This window comes from Cetorhinus maximus, chromosome 24 (genome assembly GCF_964194155.1).
Source record: "Cetorhinus maximus chromosome 24, sCetMax3.hap1.1, whole genome shotgun sequence".
In the NCBI taxonomy this organism is placed as follows: domain Eukaryota; kingdom Metazoa; phylum Chordata; class Chondrichthyes; order Lamniformes; family Cetorhinidae; genus Cetorhinus; species Cetorhinus maximus.
Window position 1 is genome coordinate 12,285,841 of NC_135902.1, and position 19,005 is coordinate 12,304,845.

Here is a 19,005-nt window from a genome sequence, read left to right on the forward strand (position 1 = left end):
AGTTAAAACCACATTGATGCATATGTTCCAATGAAGTCAGTACCTTCCTTAGCAGCAATCATGCCAACTGTTAGCAGAACTAGTCTTATATGAATCCCTAAACACAGGAGAAAGCTGAGCCCTCGTCCTCCAAGGTGAGAAGACTTTCATTAGCCTCCTCTTTATTAATAGTGCAGACTGGGGGATAACAATACATTTCTTAGCTTGGGCACAAAGTAAAGTTATAGAAAGTGATTGTAATACAGAAATGCATCGGTTCCATTGTGGCGAGTGTGTATTAGACATTTCAGATAAGTGACAGCAGTGGGAGTATGAAGAAAAGATTTTATTAGCACCAGTCAGAGACAAAGTAACAGCATTGTAGTGAGAAAATTCAATGCTTCTGCAAACAGAAATGTAGTTACTGTGTTGTATCAGCAAATGGATTGAATACAAATCCAAAAGAAATTATATGAGTCAGAACCTATCTGGATGACAATTTTGGTCACTTTAGCAAATATATTGCTGCCCTTGAGAGGGTGCAAAGGTGGGAAATGAAAATGGTTCTGAGTTTCTGGAATTCAAGAGGAATATCAATGAGGTTGGGTCTCCTACCTTTGGGAAGGAGAGTTTAAAGGCAAAGAACTGACATTTTAAAGATTATGAAGGGATCTGATGAGGCCGACCCAAACAAACTGCTTGTTATTATGATAAGCTTGTATAACAGAGCATACAAATGAAAAATTAGCAAATTAGAAGCAGGAGTTCGGAAAGAAACTGAGCACAACTTTGCGGCATACAAAGGGTGATAGGCTTATCGAATAAATTACCAGAGAAGGTCTTTGAAGTGGGCAGTACAAATAGGTAGCATTTCAGCAAATTGTGGGATGCAGTGAGAAGTCAGGTATATGAAATCAGTTCAATGGAAAAGCAGCAGGCTGGTTAGGTTTCAGCCTCAGGGCTATTTTGTGCTCTTAATTTTTTTATATATAAATAGCAGACTGCAAGGCCCAAAGGACTGACACAAGCACATTTTAAATCCATTTAGTTGGCAAAAATGACTGTATGTTCGTTTCGAAACATATTTGGAAACAGCCAGCTACAGGCCCTCGGCTGTCGTCATGCTAGGGCCACGGAAATTGGATGCAATACCCTCTTGTTTAACAAGGCAAAAAGTAGGCAAGGGCGACTCCCATTCTGAGTAAGTAGGCCTATCAGGATGGTGTTACAAATGGACACCACACCAGTAACAAGCCTCACCATTCACAGATTGAAAGTCATGGGGTAGTATGATTTCCTTTAACATGAAGGCAGTGGATCTTGGTATCATACAGCATCCCCATGTAATTAGCCCCAGTGCTTCTTTTAAGGATGCAGCAAATTATGTTACAAAAGCCCACCCTAAACAGCAACAATGAAAACGGTCATTTACGCGGTACATTCGAGGGTATTTTGGGAGGGTAATATTCTTTTCCGTCGGACTTGTCAGTAACTTCATTAAAAAACGGAAGGCTGGTTAGTTATGTCAATATAGTTAGATTTTGGAGGCTTGGTGAAAACATTTGGCCAGAACAAGATAGAAGAAGCTGGAGATCAGACGCTAATAATTACTGCAGAATTTAAGAGATTGACACCCCAGCTCTCCAACAAGCCCTTTGTTCAGCAAAATATGGAGAGTTACAGACACATTCAAGGGGTAAGACCATAAGACGTAGGAGCACAAGTAGGCCATTCGGCCCATCGAGTCTGCTCCGCCATTCAATGACATCATGGCTGACCTGACAATCCTCAGCTCCACTTTCCTGCCTTTTCCCCATGACCCTTGGTTCCCTTAATAATCTACTGATAACCTACTCCTGTTCCTATGTCCCAAACACTTCTTGGGAAACAAGGCACCTTGGGAGCACAAAATTCAAAAAGAACCGTTAAATTCTAGATTTTACTCCAATTCCGATTAGGAGACATGAAAAACAGCACAAATTTCACCCTATCTCCCAATACATCATTCATCGTATTCATCCTTTTCCACGCATCTTTCCTGTGCTGAAATCACGACTGATCGCGTTGCCTCCTACTCAACAACAACAATTTATAGTTATATAGAAATGTCCCAAGCCACTTTACAGAAGCATTATTAAAACAAAGTGTGTCACGGAGCCACATAAGGGGATATTAGGTCAGCTGACCAAAAGCGTGGTCAAAGGGGAAGGTTTGAAGTAGTGAGGTAGCGAGGTAGAAAGATGTCAGGACCGAATTCCAGAGCTTGGGACGTAGGCAAGGTGAGCTACATCCACCACTGGTGGAACAATTAAAATCAGAGTGACACAAGAAGCCAAAATGAAAGGAACACATACCTTAGAGGGTTGTGGGGCTGGAGGAGATTATAGAGATAGGGAGGGATGAGGTCATGAAGGGATTTGAAAGCATGGATAAACATTTTAAAATCAAGGTGTTGCTTGAGCAGGTGCCAAAGTAGGTCAGCGGTGTAACTCAATAATTCATTAGATCTCAAAACCTTGGTACTCTGTTGGCACTTTTCCTACAATCTTTTAAACCAAGATTTGGTTTATAACTGCTACTGCCCAATTTGGCTCATTTTCTCTCTTATCCTTTTCAAATGTAGTGATGTCCTGCACTATATGGCCAGGTCCTTCATCCAGAATTCCCAGTTTTTGAAAAAGAGCTACAACATTGTTTCAACATTTGAAAACTTTAGCTAATCACAGTTTCTGTCCTTCCCTGCTCCAAACCCAGATCATCTATCACCTACTCCATTAACTTTCTGCACTCCTATTGAATTGAATTAAAGATCTTGATCCTAAGATTCAAATTTTGCACGGCTGCACTCACCATACCCAAATGATGTACGCACATGCAAACATATGAATTAGGAGCAGGAGTAGGCCATTCGACCCCTCGAGCCTGCTTTGCCATTCAATAAGATCATTGATTGGATTGTGGCCTCAACTCCACATTCCACTCATCCTCTGTTCACTCACATGTCCCCGCGTAAACCCCCTGCTCTTTTCAATCTGGATTACATCCCATTTTATGCTCCCTCCACTCCATCGCTGTGGACCAATCATTCTGCCAATGTGCCTCAGGCCTCTGGTATTCTCTCCCAAATGCATTGCTACTTGCTTTGATTAAAAAGACTGAAAAAAACCCATTTCTTTGACCTTACTTTTGACTTAGCCCTCTCTTGCTCTCCCCAGTTCATCCTTTTCTTTCTCAAAAACTTTGGATACAAAAGAACTGCCCAACAAATTCAACTCAGCAAAGAGAATCCAAATCAGCAAATGCACGTGTGGAGTCCACCTCTTCTGAAAATAAGATTCTTAGCTCTATCTTTAACAAAATTGTGTTTGGAACTCAAATATTAAGTGCCTGACTGTCTTAGTGCCTGTCATATTGATGGTGTTCCTGTAATAACTTACAAGATAATGTAGGCTCACTGAGCTTCAGAGCTGTTATTTTATGCAAAAGTGAGTGTAATTATAGATGAGTGTGTATGTCTATGATTCATACTCTCCTTGTAATTGCTCATAAATACTGTGTACCTTCAACACTAGAAAAGACAGGAAAGAGTAGAGTGGAGCATTTTTCTTTATTTTACATAAGAAGTTTGGCTATACTTCTTTAGTTGCTGAAAATAAATTAACTATTAGGTTTAAGTTGTATGTAACAAGGTATAACAAGGTCATTCGTGAGAAACATGCTCATATTTAGTGTTATGATATATGATCTTATTGCAGGCTGTGGGGTAAGGCATTTTTTGTTATATTTTTGTAAAGTATTTGGGGGCAATCTTCCCTGGATACCTTTAACATTTAAGACCCTCCAAGGTGGCCAATGTGGAGTATTAAGTCGCAACTGGTTTAACACGTGTTTCGCAAAAGGTGCCACATTGCTAGAGCAGTTGAAATGTTTGCTAAGAATGACTGCCTGGATGATTGTTAAAGTGCTGATTGCCACTTGCCTGCTAGTGCTTCTTAAGATGCCTGCATGGCATTTTAGTAGATAGCATTTTACCTAATGCCCTCTCCTGACAGCAACCAGCTCAAGCACTATTTAAATGCATTTCATCTTCTAGTGTTCAGTTTTTGAAGAGGACTTTTGAAACACAAAACAGAAAAACTTTCTGAGAAACTTCATCAAGACTTCACTAACACTTATGCAACAATTATTCTGCTAATTCTCAGAGGACTTCACCTAAAAAGAGTAAGTGCATTGATAGTCTGTCGTTGGACACCTTATAGGAATCACCAGGAGAAATGGAGTGCTTGGTCATCAGCATCTTGATAAGTGTCCACCTTATTTTGTTGAGTTTTTGGAGGAGGACATGAGGCCAGGCAAAGCAGCATCAGCTACTGGAAGAGAGAGCGAGACGGGAGGGTGAGGTGGCGTGATCCAGTCCCCGCTGTGGATACAAGACATCTCTCTTCCTCTGGGCCTCCTCCACCAGGACCTCCAGTGCCAAGTCTAAGAACTCAGTCCCAGAGCCATCCTGAAACACTGTGCCAGCTAGAATATGCCACACCTTCAATGCAAATGGATGTGAGGAACACATATATACTGCTCCCTGAAAATTGTGCCTAAATAGACATGAGTACTAAACCTATACATTTCTGTTAATTCCTGGATGGGCACTGTGTAGTTCAATTAAAAGTGGCTCCCTTCCCTTTGGAGGAACTATCACTTGTGTTCCCCACAATAAGATGCCATCCTGGCTGGTAATTTCATGTCTTCTGTTGAAGTATGGTTTCATTTCAGCAGATACGGGCTCCTGTGACCAACCATGTAGCACTTGTTCTCATGCCTGAGATAGGACTGGGTCCCAACTTGTCCAGTCTCTGATCTGTTGAGTACATACCGGTGAGGAATCTAAGAAATTTAACAGTAAAACAAGTTCCTGTGGAACTGGGACATGCTCATCATTTTCTTGTAAAGGCAAATGACTAAGGGCATCGGTGTTTGCAATTTGATTGCCAGGCCTATGTACGAAAATGTATCCGTATGCTGCCAGAATTGAAGCCCATGGTTGTATTCTTGCTGAGGCCTTGTCCTCACTAAACAATCCTCGCAATGGTTTGCGGTCTGAAACGATTGTAAAATGACAGCCGCATATGTACCAATGAGGTTATGGTGTAGTGGTATTGTCGCTGGACTAGTGATCCAGGGTAATTCTCTGGGGAGCTGGGTTCAAATCCTGCCATGGTAGATGGTGGAATTTGAATTCAATAAAAATCTTAAATTAAAAGTCTAATGATGACCATGAAACCAATGTCAACTGTTGTTAAAAACCCATCTGGTTCACTGATGTCCTTTAGAGGAAGGAAATTTGCTGGTCTGGCCTACATGTGACTCCAGACCCACAGCAATGTGGTTGACTCTTAAATGCCCTCTGAATGAGGGCAATTAGGGATGGGCAATAAATGCTGACCTAGCCAGTGATGCCCACATCCAATGAATAAAAAAAAAAGCTCTTGACATCAAAGATAATGGACAGGCCTTCTATTTCTATCTGTGAGTATCCCTTTTCCACTGTAGTGAGCGTTCTTGATATCTAACCTATTGGCTGCTCCATGCCACCATCCATCCGATGAGAGAGCTCTGCTCCCACTCCGTCGGGAGATGTGCCACATGTCATCATCAATTCTTTTGTCTGGTCATATTGCACTAATAGATTGGACAAGTGCAACAATTATTTCATTTTTATGAAAGCTACTTTCTGAAGCGCCTCCCAAAACCAATGTTGGTTCTTTTTGAGTAGAGAATGCAGGGGATCAGCACTGTTGACAAATTGGGTAAGAACCATCCATTATAGTTGACCATTCCCAGGAATGATTTGCGCTCTGAGGCGTTCTTTGGTGCAGGTGCCTCTCTTATGGCTCTCACTTTCTCCTCAACTGGGTGGAGGCCCTGTGAATCTGCCCGATGACCCAAACAGTTACCTCCCTCACTTGGAACGGGGATGTTTCTTTTCTCTAGCACAGACTTTAATCTTGACCTTCTTTTTGACTTTACTGTTGGCCAGACTTCTCTCAGATGCAAGCTCAACTTGTCTGAGTTCAGTGGTTGAGTCTCCCAAAACTTCATTATCTGACTGCTTCTTGGGAAATTCTGCGACTTTTGCTTCCAAAGCCTCTTTGGTTTCATTTTGCTGATTCTTCAGCCCTTCCACCTCTTTTTTTGCATTTGTTTGCTGCCTCCTGGAAAATTGAACATTGTTGTGTCTTCTCTGCCAACTCATTCTTCAGTTTGTTCAGAGGGGTGCTGAATTTTTTCTGTTTCTCTTCATACTTTTCCAGAGGTACAAACTTTGACCTGAGGGAATCTTGTAGTGCGTGAAGGTCATTCAACAGGTTCTCTTTTTCTCTTCAAAGGTTTCTCACCTCGTCTCAAACTCTGTCATCAGACAGGGTTTCTTCGAGTTCCTTCAGCCGTTCTTCCAGATTTGGTTTAGGGCAGCCTGCATTTCTTTATGTTGTTGAGTCCTTACACACTCTTTTTTCAAAACAGGAACACTTCCATCTTCCTTTTGGAATCTCAGTGACAAATCAAGGTTGATTTCCCTTGGGCAATTTTACCCTAGAAGGCTTGGTCCTCTGCCTCTCAATGCCAAAACTGGTAGCTTTGTCAATTGGCTTCCATAATGGACAGTGCTTATGCCTTTTACTTTAATGTCTTCACCCGTATATGGTTTTAGCTTGGCAGCTGTTTCTTCTAAACTTAATTGATGTTCACCATTATTCAGATATTTGAAAGTATGTTTCCCAATTATTGTAGTGGAAGCTCCCGTGTCCATTTCCATTCTGATAGGTTTGCCATTTACTTTCACTGTGACAAATATTGGTTCTGTCTTTCCTACTTTCAGGTTAAACAATGAGTAAATGTCTGAATTTGTTGTTTCAGGCTCTTATACATTGTAGATTTCATTGGGCTTCTACTTTTGTTTACAAGCTTGCTTCAATCTCTCCTTGCACTGCCTCATTATATATCCGTTTCTGTGACAATAGTAGCATTTGATTTTTTTAAACTGTCAGTCAATCATTAAAAGACTGATTGTTTCCACCTCTAGTAAAATTATTCTTCAATTTCACTGCAAAGTTATTTTCCTTTATTCTTCGGCCAGTGGGAGCTGTTTCCCAATTCTCGGCAAAGTCTCGCTTTTTCGTGCCACTTTTGGCTGAGGTTTCCCGCCCAATGTGAAGGACGGTGCCAGTTTGCACACCCTGTATTGCTTTTGAATCTCTTACTGTGATTTCTATGGCCAGCGTTATCTTTAGCGCCTTCTTGAAGTCCAGATTCACTTTGGACAATAATATTTTCTGAATAGTGTCCTCGTTCACACCGCACACTAAACGATCTCTGAGCATGTTGTTTAGAGTTGTACTAAACTCACAATGTTACGTTAGCTGCTTCAAATTTTCTATATAGCATGCAGTTGTCTTACCTGGGGCTCTATATTGTGAATTAAACCTGAACCTCTGCATCATGACTGAGTACTTGGGTTGAAAGTGACCCTTCACGAGGACCACCAACTCATCAAAATCCTTCAAATCTGGGGCACTGGGTGCAGTCAAACTTTGAATCAGACTATAGACTTTGCTCCCACAAGTGTTCAAGAGGATCGCTCACCCCTTCTCTTGCTCCGTAATCTTGTTTGCTTGAAAAAGGAACCTGAGGCATTCTATGCATTGAGACCAATCAGCTGTGGCGGGTTTAAAAGGATCAATTCTCCCAAATTGTGGCATTTTGAGAGGGGATAACTTATTCAATTCTAATGGATCTTGCTACTTATAATCGCTAGATGAGATACAGTGCCGATTTCTTTCTAACTTGATTTCTTCTGTTTAATCCTGTTTTATCCTCATCGCCAGTTTGTTGTAGGGTGGCCGAGTTGTGCTATTAATGATAGAGTTGATCTGCAGATTCTTCTTGGGTGGGAACATTAAGTTTATTTACAATATACTCAGCAGCAACTACACATGTGATTTTAACTACAACTCTATCTCTACACTGACTGCTGGGGTAGCCCACACTACTCTCCTATTGGTTCCTACAGATCATGTGATTTTTCCTGAACAAGTATTATACTTAAAGGTACATTGCACACTAAATAAAACCATAATTACTACATAAATGCTTTTGTCCAAACTGTGATGCTTTCAGCTGAATTTGGATGCCTGCATGCAGGATTATACATACTAAGGACTGTTGGGTGGATAAGAAACCATGCTGCATGTGGAATATGAAACTATAAGGTGTCCTGCTAGTTTGGAAAGCTCTAAATTATACACGGCCTTGTTCTGTGCAGAATACTGTGTTCAGTTTTGGTCTCCTCAAATGGTGGGTATTACAGAGTCTTAGATTGTATCATAGTTGAAAGGTCCTTCACTATCAACTTGTGGAGGCCTTGTGGTGGAGTGGGTAGTGTCCCTGCATCTGAACCAGGAGCTCTAGGTTCAAGACCTGCTCCAGGACTTGATGGCCATGGAAAGTGTTTTATGATGTGGCCAAACAGGTTGATTATCAACTTATAAATCCTTCCAAGATACATACGGAGAGTTTCCTGGTCAGCCAGGACCATGTGGTAGCTGCAGTATAATAACCTCCCCACATTAAAAGACTCCACGTGTGAGTTCTTGGGCTGTACTGTGGCAAGCGTCCCCCTCACTTTAAGGACTACCAGAAAGAGCTACCACCATGAATTTAGAGAGCTGAATCTTCTTAATCTAGAAAAGCGTGAGTTATGTTAAAGTGCAGAACATGTTAGATGTCTTTCAGTGCTTTCATTTAAAGGCATGATTTCTTTCGAAAGTCTGGACTTGAACTAAATGTTTTTGTCCAAAGCTGTGATGCTTTCAGCTGAATTTGGATGCCTGCAGGATTATACCTACTAAAGACTATTTGATTTCCAAAAAGGGTCATTGACTTTGAGTTACCGGCTATGGATTTGTTGCAAGTGCTGAAAAGGAAGCTGGATGACGTCTTGACTATGATTGGTGTCACAGTATACAAAATGTATGTGGGCATTGGATGATGGATTTCACTGTGGTCTTCTGAATCTGGTTTTAATTGCCCTCAGGGGCCAGAGATAAGTCCCCGAGATTTCCATCACCTCCTCCCTGAGTTGGCCCAGGATTTGTTTAATAGGGGTTACATGGCTGCTGAAGGGTGTGGGTAAGTGGGGATCATGATGCTCAGTTGCAGCATGACTGAATGGAATCAATGCTCCTGCTGATGTTCCACTATTCATGGTTTTAGTAAACACATATCACCAGAGTTATCGGGATGCCTGATAGTATCTGTGATATTGTGCAGCTGGCCAGTCAGCGCCAGAAAGCAGTTAACGTTATGTGTGGGGATCCTGCATCGAAACACAACCAATTGAAAACCTAAGTCAAATAGAGTTATGGAGTCATTTACGGCACAGAAGGAGCCATTCAGCCCATCGAGTCCATGCTGGCTCTCTGAGGAGCAATCCATTCAATCACACTCTCCCGCTCATTCCCCATGGCCTACATGTTTATTTCCTTCAAGTGCCCATCCAATTTCCTTTTGAAATCATTGATTTTTTTTCTGCTCCCACCACCCTCGTGGGCAGCGAGTTCTCGCTGAGTTAGAATGTCCTTCCTCATTTTTCCCCCACACCTCTTGCCCAAGGCCTTAAATCCTTGTCTTTGTCAGCTAATGGGAACAACTTTTCCTTGTCTAAGGGGAGTCTGCAGCCACCTCTGATAATTAACGTTTTGCAGGCTGCTCTTATAAGCTGTGACCAAACCACCCATTTGGGTACTACTCTGTGCTAGCCCTTTGGCAGAAAAATAAGTGTGTAAATGCCAAATTTCCTCTGTGCCCTGGGACAGTCACGCATCTATCATCTCATGCTGTACATACACGCAGTGGGAATGTTAACAAACTTGACAAAATATTAATGGGAACGCCTCGGTGAGAAACAAACATTTGCTTTATCTTAATATTCTGATGATTCAAACACTTGTGGAAGCAGAGCTCCCACTATGGGAACAATCATTGATCTAGACACAAATCCCACCTAAAATTGCGCCCTTTTGGTGAAGTATTTTTTCCCCCCCCCACCGAGTTTCTGCTCAAACTCATTGGTAAATTGTTAACTGCAAAATCTGAAATCTCAGTACACCTTCCCCAACTACCACACAGCACCACATTTACTCACATTGCTGTCCTAAGGCCCAACATTAAGAATTAATGCATAGCTGTTGTTATGATGATGTGTTAAAGAATATTGATTAATAATGTCCTTGGCTATTGAATATTTTGAGAAGTACACTTTTGCTAAGCAAAGAACATTGGCCTATAGGAGCTACTATGTTGCATTTATGAAGGACGTGAGCTGCTTTATGGAGACACAGAGGGTGGGAATTTTTGGCCCTGTCGGCTGCCGGGATTTTCTGGTCCCACTAAAAGTTAATGGACTTTTGGCTGGGCTGCTGACTCTTCCCTGTGGCAGGTCCCGCCTCAAAGGAGCTGGAAATTCCCAGCCAGAATCTATGAAGCTCTCAGAGACAGTGGCTAAGATAAACCCAGATTGAAACCAGAGAGTCATGATGTGACCCAACTCTTAGGTGTAAAAAGATACTGGATTTGAACTAACTGTCAGAGAGACTGCCACAGGGGCAACAGCCCTACCCCCTTTCTTCCTCTGAAACCCCTCTCATCAAAGCTGAACTGCTTGTGATTTGAAAATCCACCAGAAGGCCTCATTGCTGCAAACTGAGAGTTCTTAAGGGAGAATTCTGTCTCCAAGAGAAAAGAGAATCAACCAGCTATGTCTGCTCCATTGAGGAACCAAAGCACCAGCAACTACTCTGGAAAGTGACTCTTCAGCTGCAAACAAGCATCTGGACAATCTGCAATTTTTTTTCCCTGATTTTACTTATAACTTGGTCAAGTTTTAAAATCTGATACTCTGCAGAGTTTTTTTTTTGCATGCTTGGGGGTGTTGTGGGTGTGTGTTGTTTTTGTATTAGTATGTAGTTGGACATATTTGTATATTTTAAATATTTTGTTAATATTTTCTGCATCTTTGCCTGAGTGAGTTTGGGCAAGAAAATGAACTCTTTACTTGCTGACTTAAGGAACCTGGCAGACTTATTTCTTGCACTGAGCTATACACAGTTAAGTAGATATCGAAATGGCAATATATTTTTAAAAAAAAATCAAACTGTTATAACCAACCCAAGACTGAGACAAAGAAAGGAGTTAGTTCACCCCTCCTAACCTGGTTATAATACTATGCAAAACCATGCACACACTTAGGACCCCATCTCTACCTGCGTTCTAATGTTAGATAGGGCCACCTTAAGGATGTTCTGTTTTCCCCATACTCCAATTCCTCCTTCCCATGACTTCCCACTTGGTACTCATTCCCTGAGGCCCTAACACCCTTATCACATGTCTACCCTGAACTAGCACAATCGGGCAGCTTTTTGAAACATAGGGCAGTATTTTTCCTGAAAGCATCGGCAGAGAACACACCCTTCTGGATATCGGCTGCCCTGCCGCTATTTAATGCTCCTTGGAGCATTAATTGGCTGGAGGTGGGACTTCCATCCCACTGTCAGGAGAAAATCTGCCTCAGAGAGCTGCCATCCAATCTGATTGCCCAGCAACTCATTAACCCCTGCAGTGCCACCGGGAGGGGTGGCCACTGCCAGGACTAGTCTCCAGATTCTAAATGCAGGGAGCCTAGGACCAGGTAAATGCAGGGGTCTCGCAGTGGGGACTGAAAGGGAGGCCTCGGGGGGAGGGGGTTGCGGTGGTGAGGGGGGGTGGGTCCAGGTTGGAAAGGCAGCAGAATGGGAAGCACCTGGGGGTGGAGGAGAAACGTTGGTGGGCCCAACCAGAAAAGGGGGAGACACCACAACCCCCATTTCCCACCAGAGGCCTCATCTGCCCCCCATCCCCCCACTGCTGCCCTTAAAATTACAGACCGGTCAGGGTGGGCGGGTAGGTAGCAGAAAAGCTACCCAGGCAATTTGACGGGATCCCGCCTGTAAACCCACCAGCAGGGGACTGCAAAGTTTTTCCCATATTCTTTTTTAAAATTTGCTTACAAAAAAAAAATCCTTGTTATACTTACAAATGGCCACTTGACACAGTTGAATTGATAACGTTGAAACTGGGGTTATCACTAAAACTAAAATGTGGCCGGGAATTCCCGGCCCCACCATGGTGGGACCTGTTACGGAAAATGCGGTGGGTCAGCCAAAAACCCATTGAATTTCAGCAGGACTGGACGATCCTAGTGACGGGCGGGGCTGTAAAATCCCACCCAGCTGTCTCATCCACCACCCAACTTCAAATGACTGAAAATAACTTTTAAGAAATACGTAGAGCCAATTTGCTGGTTGGGGGTCCAGTGGTCAAGTTTCTTAGTAAATTAAAACAAAATTCCATTCAAAAACTTTTTAAAATTACTGACCTTCCATCTAAAAGACCCAGCTTGATTTTTGGTGCCTCCACAAAGGCATGTAAATGAGCGTAATTAGCAGAAACTCCCAATGGTCATTTAATTCACCCTGGGAGAGTGGCCAGTCTTATGGCAGGACCAGTGTCCAGTATGATTTTTTAAAAACTGGTGCAAAAGGTTGCGGAATCTCGATTAATGCTGGGCATGCTTTGTGCTTAAAATTTCATGATCTTTTGCACGGGTTACTTCGGTTTTTGGTTGATTGTGCCTGTTCACTGGTTAGTTGTATATTTTATATATCTGAGTTACCTCAGAGCAATGCAGAGATGACTCTAGTTTAAGTCTACAACAGGTTTATTTACAGTGCTTTAAAACATCTCAGCAATCACAGGATTTCTACACACATGTTCGTAGCTCAGGCTCGTCAGGTCTTTCTGGAAGCTTCTATTAAGTTCAGCTCTCAGAGGCTACTCCCAGACTTAATCAACCAAGCACAGTGAATATAAATCAGTCGACAGACTAATATAATCAAACACAGGTCAATTAAACCATTGAACACTACAGTGCCCGAACAGACCAGCACAACATAATGAATATATAACCATGTGATGTTGGCTGACAGTAATGTAAGCACTATAAGAATGCAGATAACATAACCAATATTATTTTAGGTAGTGAGGAGGCATAATAGTTGTTTGATTGGAATTCAGTTTCAGGGAGGATTTCACCAAAAAAAATGTATTACAGAAAGTAGTTCATTAGGGATCAATTAGGTAAATCTTGACATTACTATGCAATAGTGTAGAACATGCTATCAAGTCATTATCACCCATTTTACATTATCACCCAGTCAAGATGTGCCCTGTAGAACTCTCTGCAAATGAATCATATTGATAAAACAGTTATAATTTAACATTTTTAAATAGAAACCATCTTCAGAAAACATGCAGTTGAATCAGAGGTTTCTGCTCCTTCTCTGTTTGTTATAGAACCATCTGAAAAAAGTAAGACCTAATGCTGTGAATCTGCCATGTTTATTAAACCTACTCCCACACAAATGTTTTAAAGGGCTGAGATTTCATTTACTGACAGCTGTGCATTTCCCCAACAGCTGGAGAAGATTTGTACAATCCAGCAATCAGCAAATGCCAACAAGTAAGGTCCCATGGTTTTGGCCCCAGCTGGATTTCACTCTATTATTCGGGTGAAATATTAGAAGAAATTAGAAGGGGTCTATCTAAGCAGAAAATAATGGATGCTCCAACATGTCTCTTTAGCCAGAGAGTGGTGAATCTATGGAATTCATTGACACAGAAGGCTGTGGAGGCCAGGTCATTGAGTGTATTTAAGACCGAGACAGATAGGTTCTTGATTGGTAAGGGGATCAAAGGTTACGGGGCGATGGCGGGAGAATGGGGTTGAGGAACTTATCAGCCATGATTGAATGGTGGAGCAGACTCGATGGGCCGAATGGCCTAATTTCTGCTCCTATGTCTTATGGTCTTATGTCTCATGTATTTCCCTCCAGCCAAGTTAGGTTCCTATTTCCCCCAATCTCTTGGTCTCCTCAATGCCCAAGATTTCTACTGTGGTCAAATTCTATCTATATCTGACTGTTTGCTAGCTTTTTAGCACCAGCCACTCCACAGGACATGACACCATCAGAAAAGGCTCAGTTTATTTGACTGATTATTGGCAAATGCAAATAAGTTGAGACTGACCCAAACCTGCTTCAAAGAGTGTCCCATATTTTGATACCGCTTAGCATGGCTCAGTGTTTCAATTTTCTCAAGATTTGAACACCTAGTCAATAGCACACCCGATATGTTACAAGCATCAACCATCTCATTGTAGTTGAGATACTAGACTCTAAAAATGTTGAGGGGCACTGTGTCTGCAGAACTGCTCTATTTCTGGCCAATAAGAGTGAAAGTATCACAAGTTAACTACTTTAACCCAAAGTCAAATAGGTAATACAGGGAGTTATAATGGAGATGTTGCAGCAACCTCTTTCACAAATCTCCTGTGAGACCTGCCACCACTAGCTGCAACAGATCAGCAGTTACCAGGCCCTGACTTTGAAATATGAGAGGATAAGTCAGAGTGAATGGGACAGGTTCAGAGGTTGGCTGAAGGAAACAAGTCAAGGCGACAGCTGCTCCTCTTTGCTATTTGATAAATGCTGGAGAGTACTGACTTTAAGATTCCCTGTAAGTCACAGTGCAGAGGTCTGGGCATACTGCGCAGATACATTTCTAGCACATTACTGTCCAGGAACTTGGGTTGCACCAAAGCAGAATATCAAGATCGCTTTCAATTTTTAAAGTGTGGCTGTGACCCTATGGTAGCACTATCTCACCTCTGTGTCAGCAGGTTACAGGATCAAGTCCCACTCCACAGATTTGCGCACCCAATTTAGGCTGACCCACTAGTGCAACACTGAGGGAGTACTGAACTGTCAGAGATGCTGTCTTTCAGATGAGATGTCACATCGGGGTCCTGTGGACCTAGAATATTCCATGGCACTCTATTTTGACGAGTAGTTCTGCTATCTGGTCATTCTCTCATTGCCATTTGTGAGTGCTTGCTGTGCACAATTTGGCTACTGTGTTCCTCATATTACAATAGTGTCGGCACTTCATAAGTATTTCATTGGCTGTGAAGTGCTTTAACACGTTCTGAGCTTTGAAAGGAGCTACTGTATATAAATGTAAATTCTTTTTTTTGTTCTAGCCTACACAAGTCATCTCTGACCAGATAATTTTGCTGCTTTTCAAGGCTCCAGTGACTCAGAAGCTATTGTCCTCCGCACCGCAATAGACAACATCTATTTCTACCCTACCCTTACAACTAGATACTTATCACCTGTCTTTTTTCAAAGCAGTTACTCAATGCAGTATTATTTCTTTTTGCTGGGAGGCTCATTAATTTTGTACTCTGTGTAATAGGAGAGACAGCAATGTAGAAAAGACCAGCTGCAACTTGATTTAAGAAAGCATTTTTGGATTGCTTTTGCACTGTGACAGGTGATAAATAGATGATTTGATGCTGTTTTGACTATAAATTGAAATACTTTAACAAACATTGCTCTGGCTACGCAAAGAGAATAGATGGCACAGTTCCGGTGTAAATAAGGTCAAATGACCATATGAGGAGAGGAGATGTGGGAAGGGTGGTAGAAATTCACCTCAATTAATTAGCATGCATCTTTAAATGATGAGAAGGAAGGCAAGCGAGAAGGAAATAAATAAAGGGGAAAAAGTTACACTTTGTTGTGTTGTTTTTAAATCCACAACCCATCCTAACTTGCTCTGCAGCCAGTGAGTTACTGTTATGGAAAGGGTTGTAATTTAACAATTGCAGCAGACAATCAGCAAAATCCCACAAACACCAAATTAAATTCCGGACCAGTTCATCTGCTTTTTGTCTGTGTTGGTTTATGGAGGACTGCTGGTGAAGATATTCTAAGATGTTGGTGTAATGATTATGGTATGGAGCAGGTGACTCATAGGAATTCAAATCTCATTCTTGGCAACTTGTGAAATTGAATAAACCTGGTCACTTGTCGAAAAATTGTCTTGAACCTTGGACAGTTCATTAATACCTACTGCTCCGGTTTATAGGTGACTCCATACCCACACATCCTAAGACTTAAAAATGCTCGGGGAGAACTCCCTGCTTTTCTTCCATTCATGCAATTAAAGGACCTTTTATATTACCTCAACGGGCAGACAATGCCTCAGTTTAAAGCTTATCACAATAGGTTTAGAACAAATCCATTATTATGATACAGCCGATGGTAAAGGCTGAGTTGTTCAAATCCCAGAGGGAAACTTGAAACAGCTGTCATAATCCAATTTTGCAATTTGTATGTTTTGAGATGCAGGCTTTGAATTCAGTAATAATAAGACCACCGACTCTCAAGAGGTTTCTTTTATAAAACTAAACTAAACCTTTATTAATACAAGAAAAATTATAAGCACATACATATGTCAACAAAATTACTGCTAAAGGAACTACAAAAATCCCCTAATTAACCTGACTCTTAATTACACCCCTGTTAAGGCAATAGTAAAACTCATAGATTTAAAAAGACCTCAGGCAAAGCACATTTGACCTTACAAATTCAAAGTGAGGTTCCTTGCAGACATAGTTTCAGGTATACAGGCTGGTTAGATCTTATATGTCCCTGCCTTAAACACACAAACTCCTTTCTGTTTGTACCTAGCTTATCCTTTTAATGTAAATTTTCCATGGTATCACTAGACTTTTCTTCACATCTTCCAACAACATTTTCATCCCATTAATTTTATTAGTAATGTAAACATATTGCTTGGTACAAGACTTTACTCCCATTTTTGATTGCTTTATTCAACAAGTGCAAATTGCCCCCTTGATACCTATGTTTCTAAACTTCCCCATGTTTATCTAATTACCATTTCAAACCTACTTCTTTCTATACATCAAAGCACCTAGACTAGCTGGCTTTTATCCAATTAATATACACATAGACACACACACATTACTAAACTCTTATTTAAAAAAATAATTTCCAATAATATTATAGACATTAATCGCTTCTTGACTTTCATATACTACTCCCTTCTACTTTTTAAAAGAAAAATGAACAAAGGTAGTAATTTTAATTCCTGATTTTTTGGTGTTCAATTTCCAGGCATCAACTGAAATAAATTAGCAAAGCTGAATCTGTAAGTGTTAAAAGATTGGGTTTTGAAATACACTCATATCTCGATCAGAAGTCTCTTAAAGCTATAATGAAGTAATAAAACCCATTATTACGGAAACCTCAAGGTATTAAAAAGCTGACCATGCTAGATAAAACCTCAGGCTGAGGTTATTAAGGAGAAGCAATAAATGGTTTTCATGCAAAGTGCATTTTTTTTTAGCATGGATATTTTTGCTATCAAAGGGAATTTTGAAAGATAAGCATTGCCCTTCAAAACAAAGGGATGATCAAGCAGTGAAAATAAATCAGTTATGGGGAAATGGGTTGTGCTGTTCTTGCTGCCTTTAATCTAGAGGAGCGTCATTAAGACACAACGAAGACTTAACCTTTGCTAAAGGTAAGCAAGTGAACTTAACGCACACCCAGATTTGCGCACCCTACCCGGGAGCGCAGAGGAATCCTGAACAAACCCAGTTTTTAAAAATGGCGGCCCCAGTTCCGATGTTTGGTTGGGTGAGAGCTGGATTTGAAGTCGGGATTGGTGCGCCCAGAAATGGAAGGAGCTGGGGGCGGGCCCCAGCACAGGTCAGGTGACTTGGGTGTATCTTATGAATTGTTGAGTAAGCCCTCACTCCCCGAGCCTTGGAGGAGACAAATTATTGGGTTGTCAGGTGAGTGTCAAAGCTGTAAATGTTGTCCAACCGATTATCCTAGACTGGATGGGCCACCATCATCTTACCCTATGCGAGAATTGTCATTGCTGCTTCCTAAGCAAAAGTGTGTTCAACTAAACCACTGAGTGGATTCTCAAGACGAAGCCATGGAAATGACATTGTCTTGCCACCTTCTCTTGGTGCAGATAATTTGCAGAGATTCAGTAAGCTAGCTAGACTCAATGGATGAATAAACAACATTGTCATGCTCATTATCCCATTCACTTGCCCTATTGCCACTCATCTCTCTGGATGCACCCACACTGTGGACCCTTGATCAGATCCTTCACATTTGCACAGTGTTGCTGCATAACAGTCTGATTTTCTTTAAATTCATTTACGGGATGTGGGCATTGCTGGCTAGGCCAGCACTAATTGTCCAACTGTAATTGCACTTAAGGAGGTGGTGGTGAGCTGCCTTCTTGAACCGCTGCAGTCCATGTGGTGTAGGCACACCCACAGTGCTGTTAGGGAGGGAGTTCCAGGATTTCAACCCAGCGACAGTGAAGGAACGGTGATATATTTCCAAGTCAGGATGGTGAGTGGCTTCCAGGTGGTGGTGTTTCCATGCATCTGCTGCCCTTGCCCTTCTAGATGGTTAACGGTTGTGGGTTTGGAAGGTGCTGCCTAAGGAGCCTTGGTAAGTTTCTGCAGTGCAACTTGTAGATGGTGCACACTACTGCTACTGTGTGTTGGTGGTGGAGAGAGTGAATGTTCGTGGGTGGGGTGCCAATCAAATGGGCTGCTTTGTCCTGATGGTGTCAAGCTTCCTGAGTGTTGTGGGAGCTGCACTCATCCAGGCAAGTGGGGAGTATTCCATCATACTCCTGACTTGTGCCTTGTAGATGGTGCATAGGCTTTGTGAGTCAAGAGATGAGTTACTTGTCACAGGATTCCTAGCCTCTGACCTGCTTTTGTAGCCACAGTATTTATATGGCTAGTCCAGTTCAGCTTCTGGTCATGGTAACCCTCAGGGTATTTATAGTGGGGGATTCGGCGATGGTAATGTCATGGAATGTCAAGGGGTGATGGTTGGATTCTGTCTTGTTGGAGATGGTCATTGCCTGGCACTTGTGTGGTTGAAAGTTACTTGCCTCCTATCAGCCCAAGCCTGGATGTTGTCCAGGTTTTGCTGCATTTTTACATGGGCTGCTTCAGTAGGAGGACTG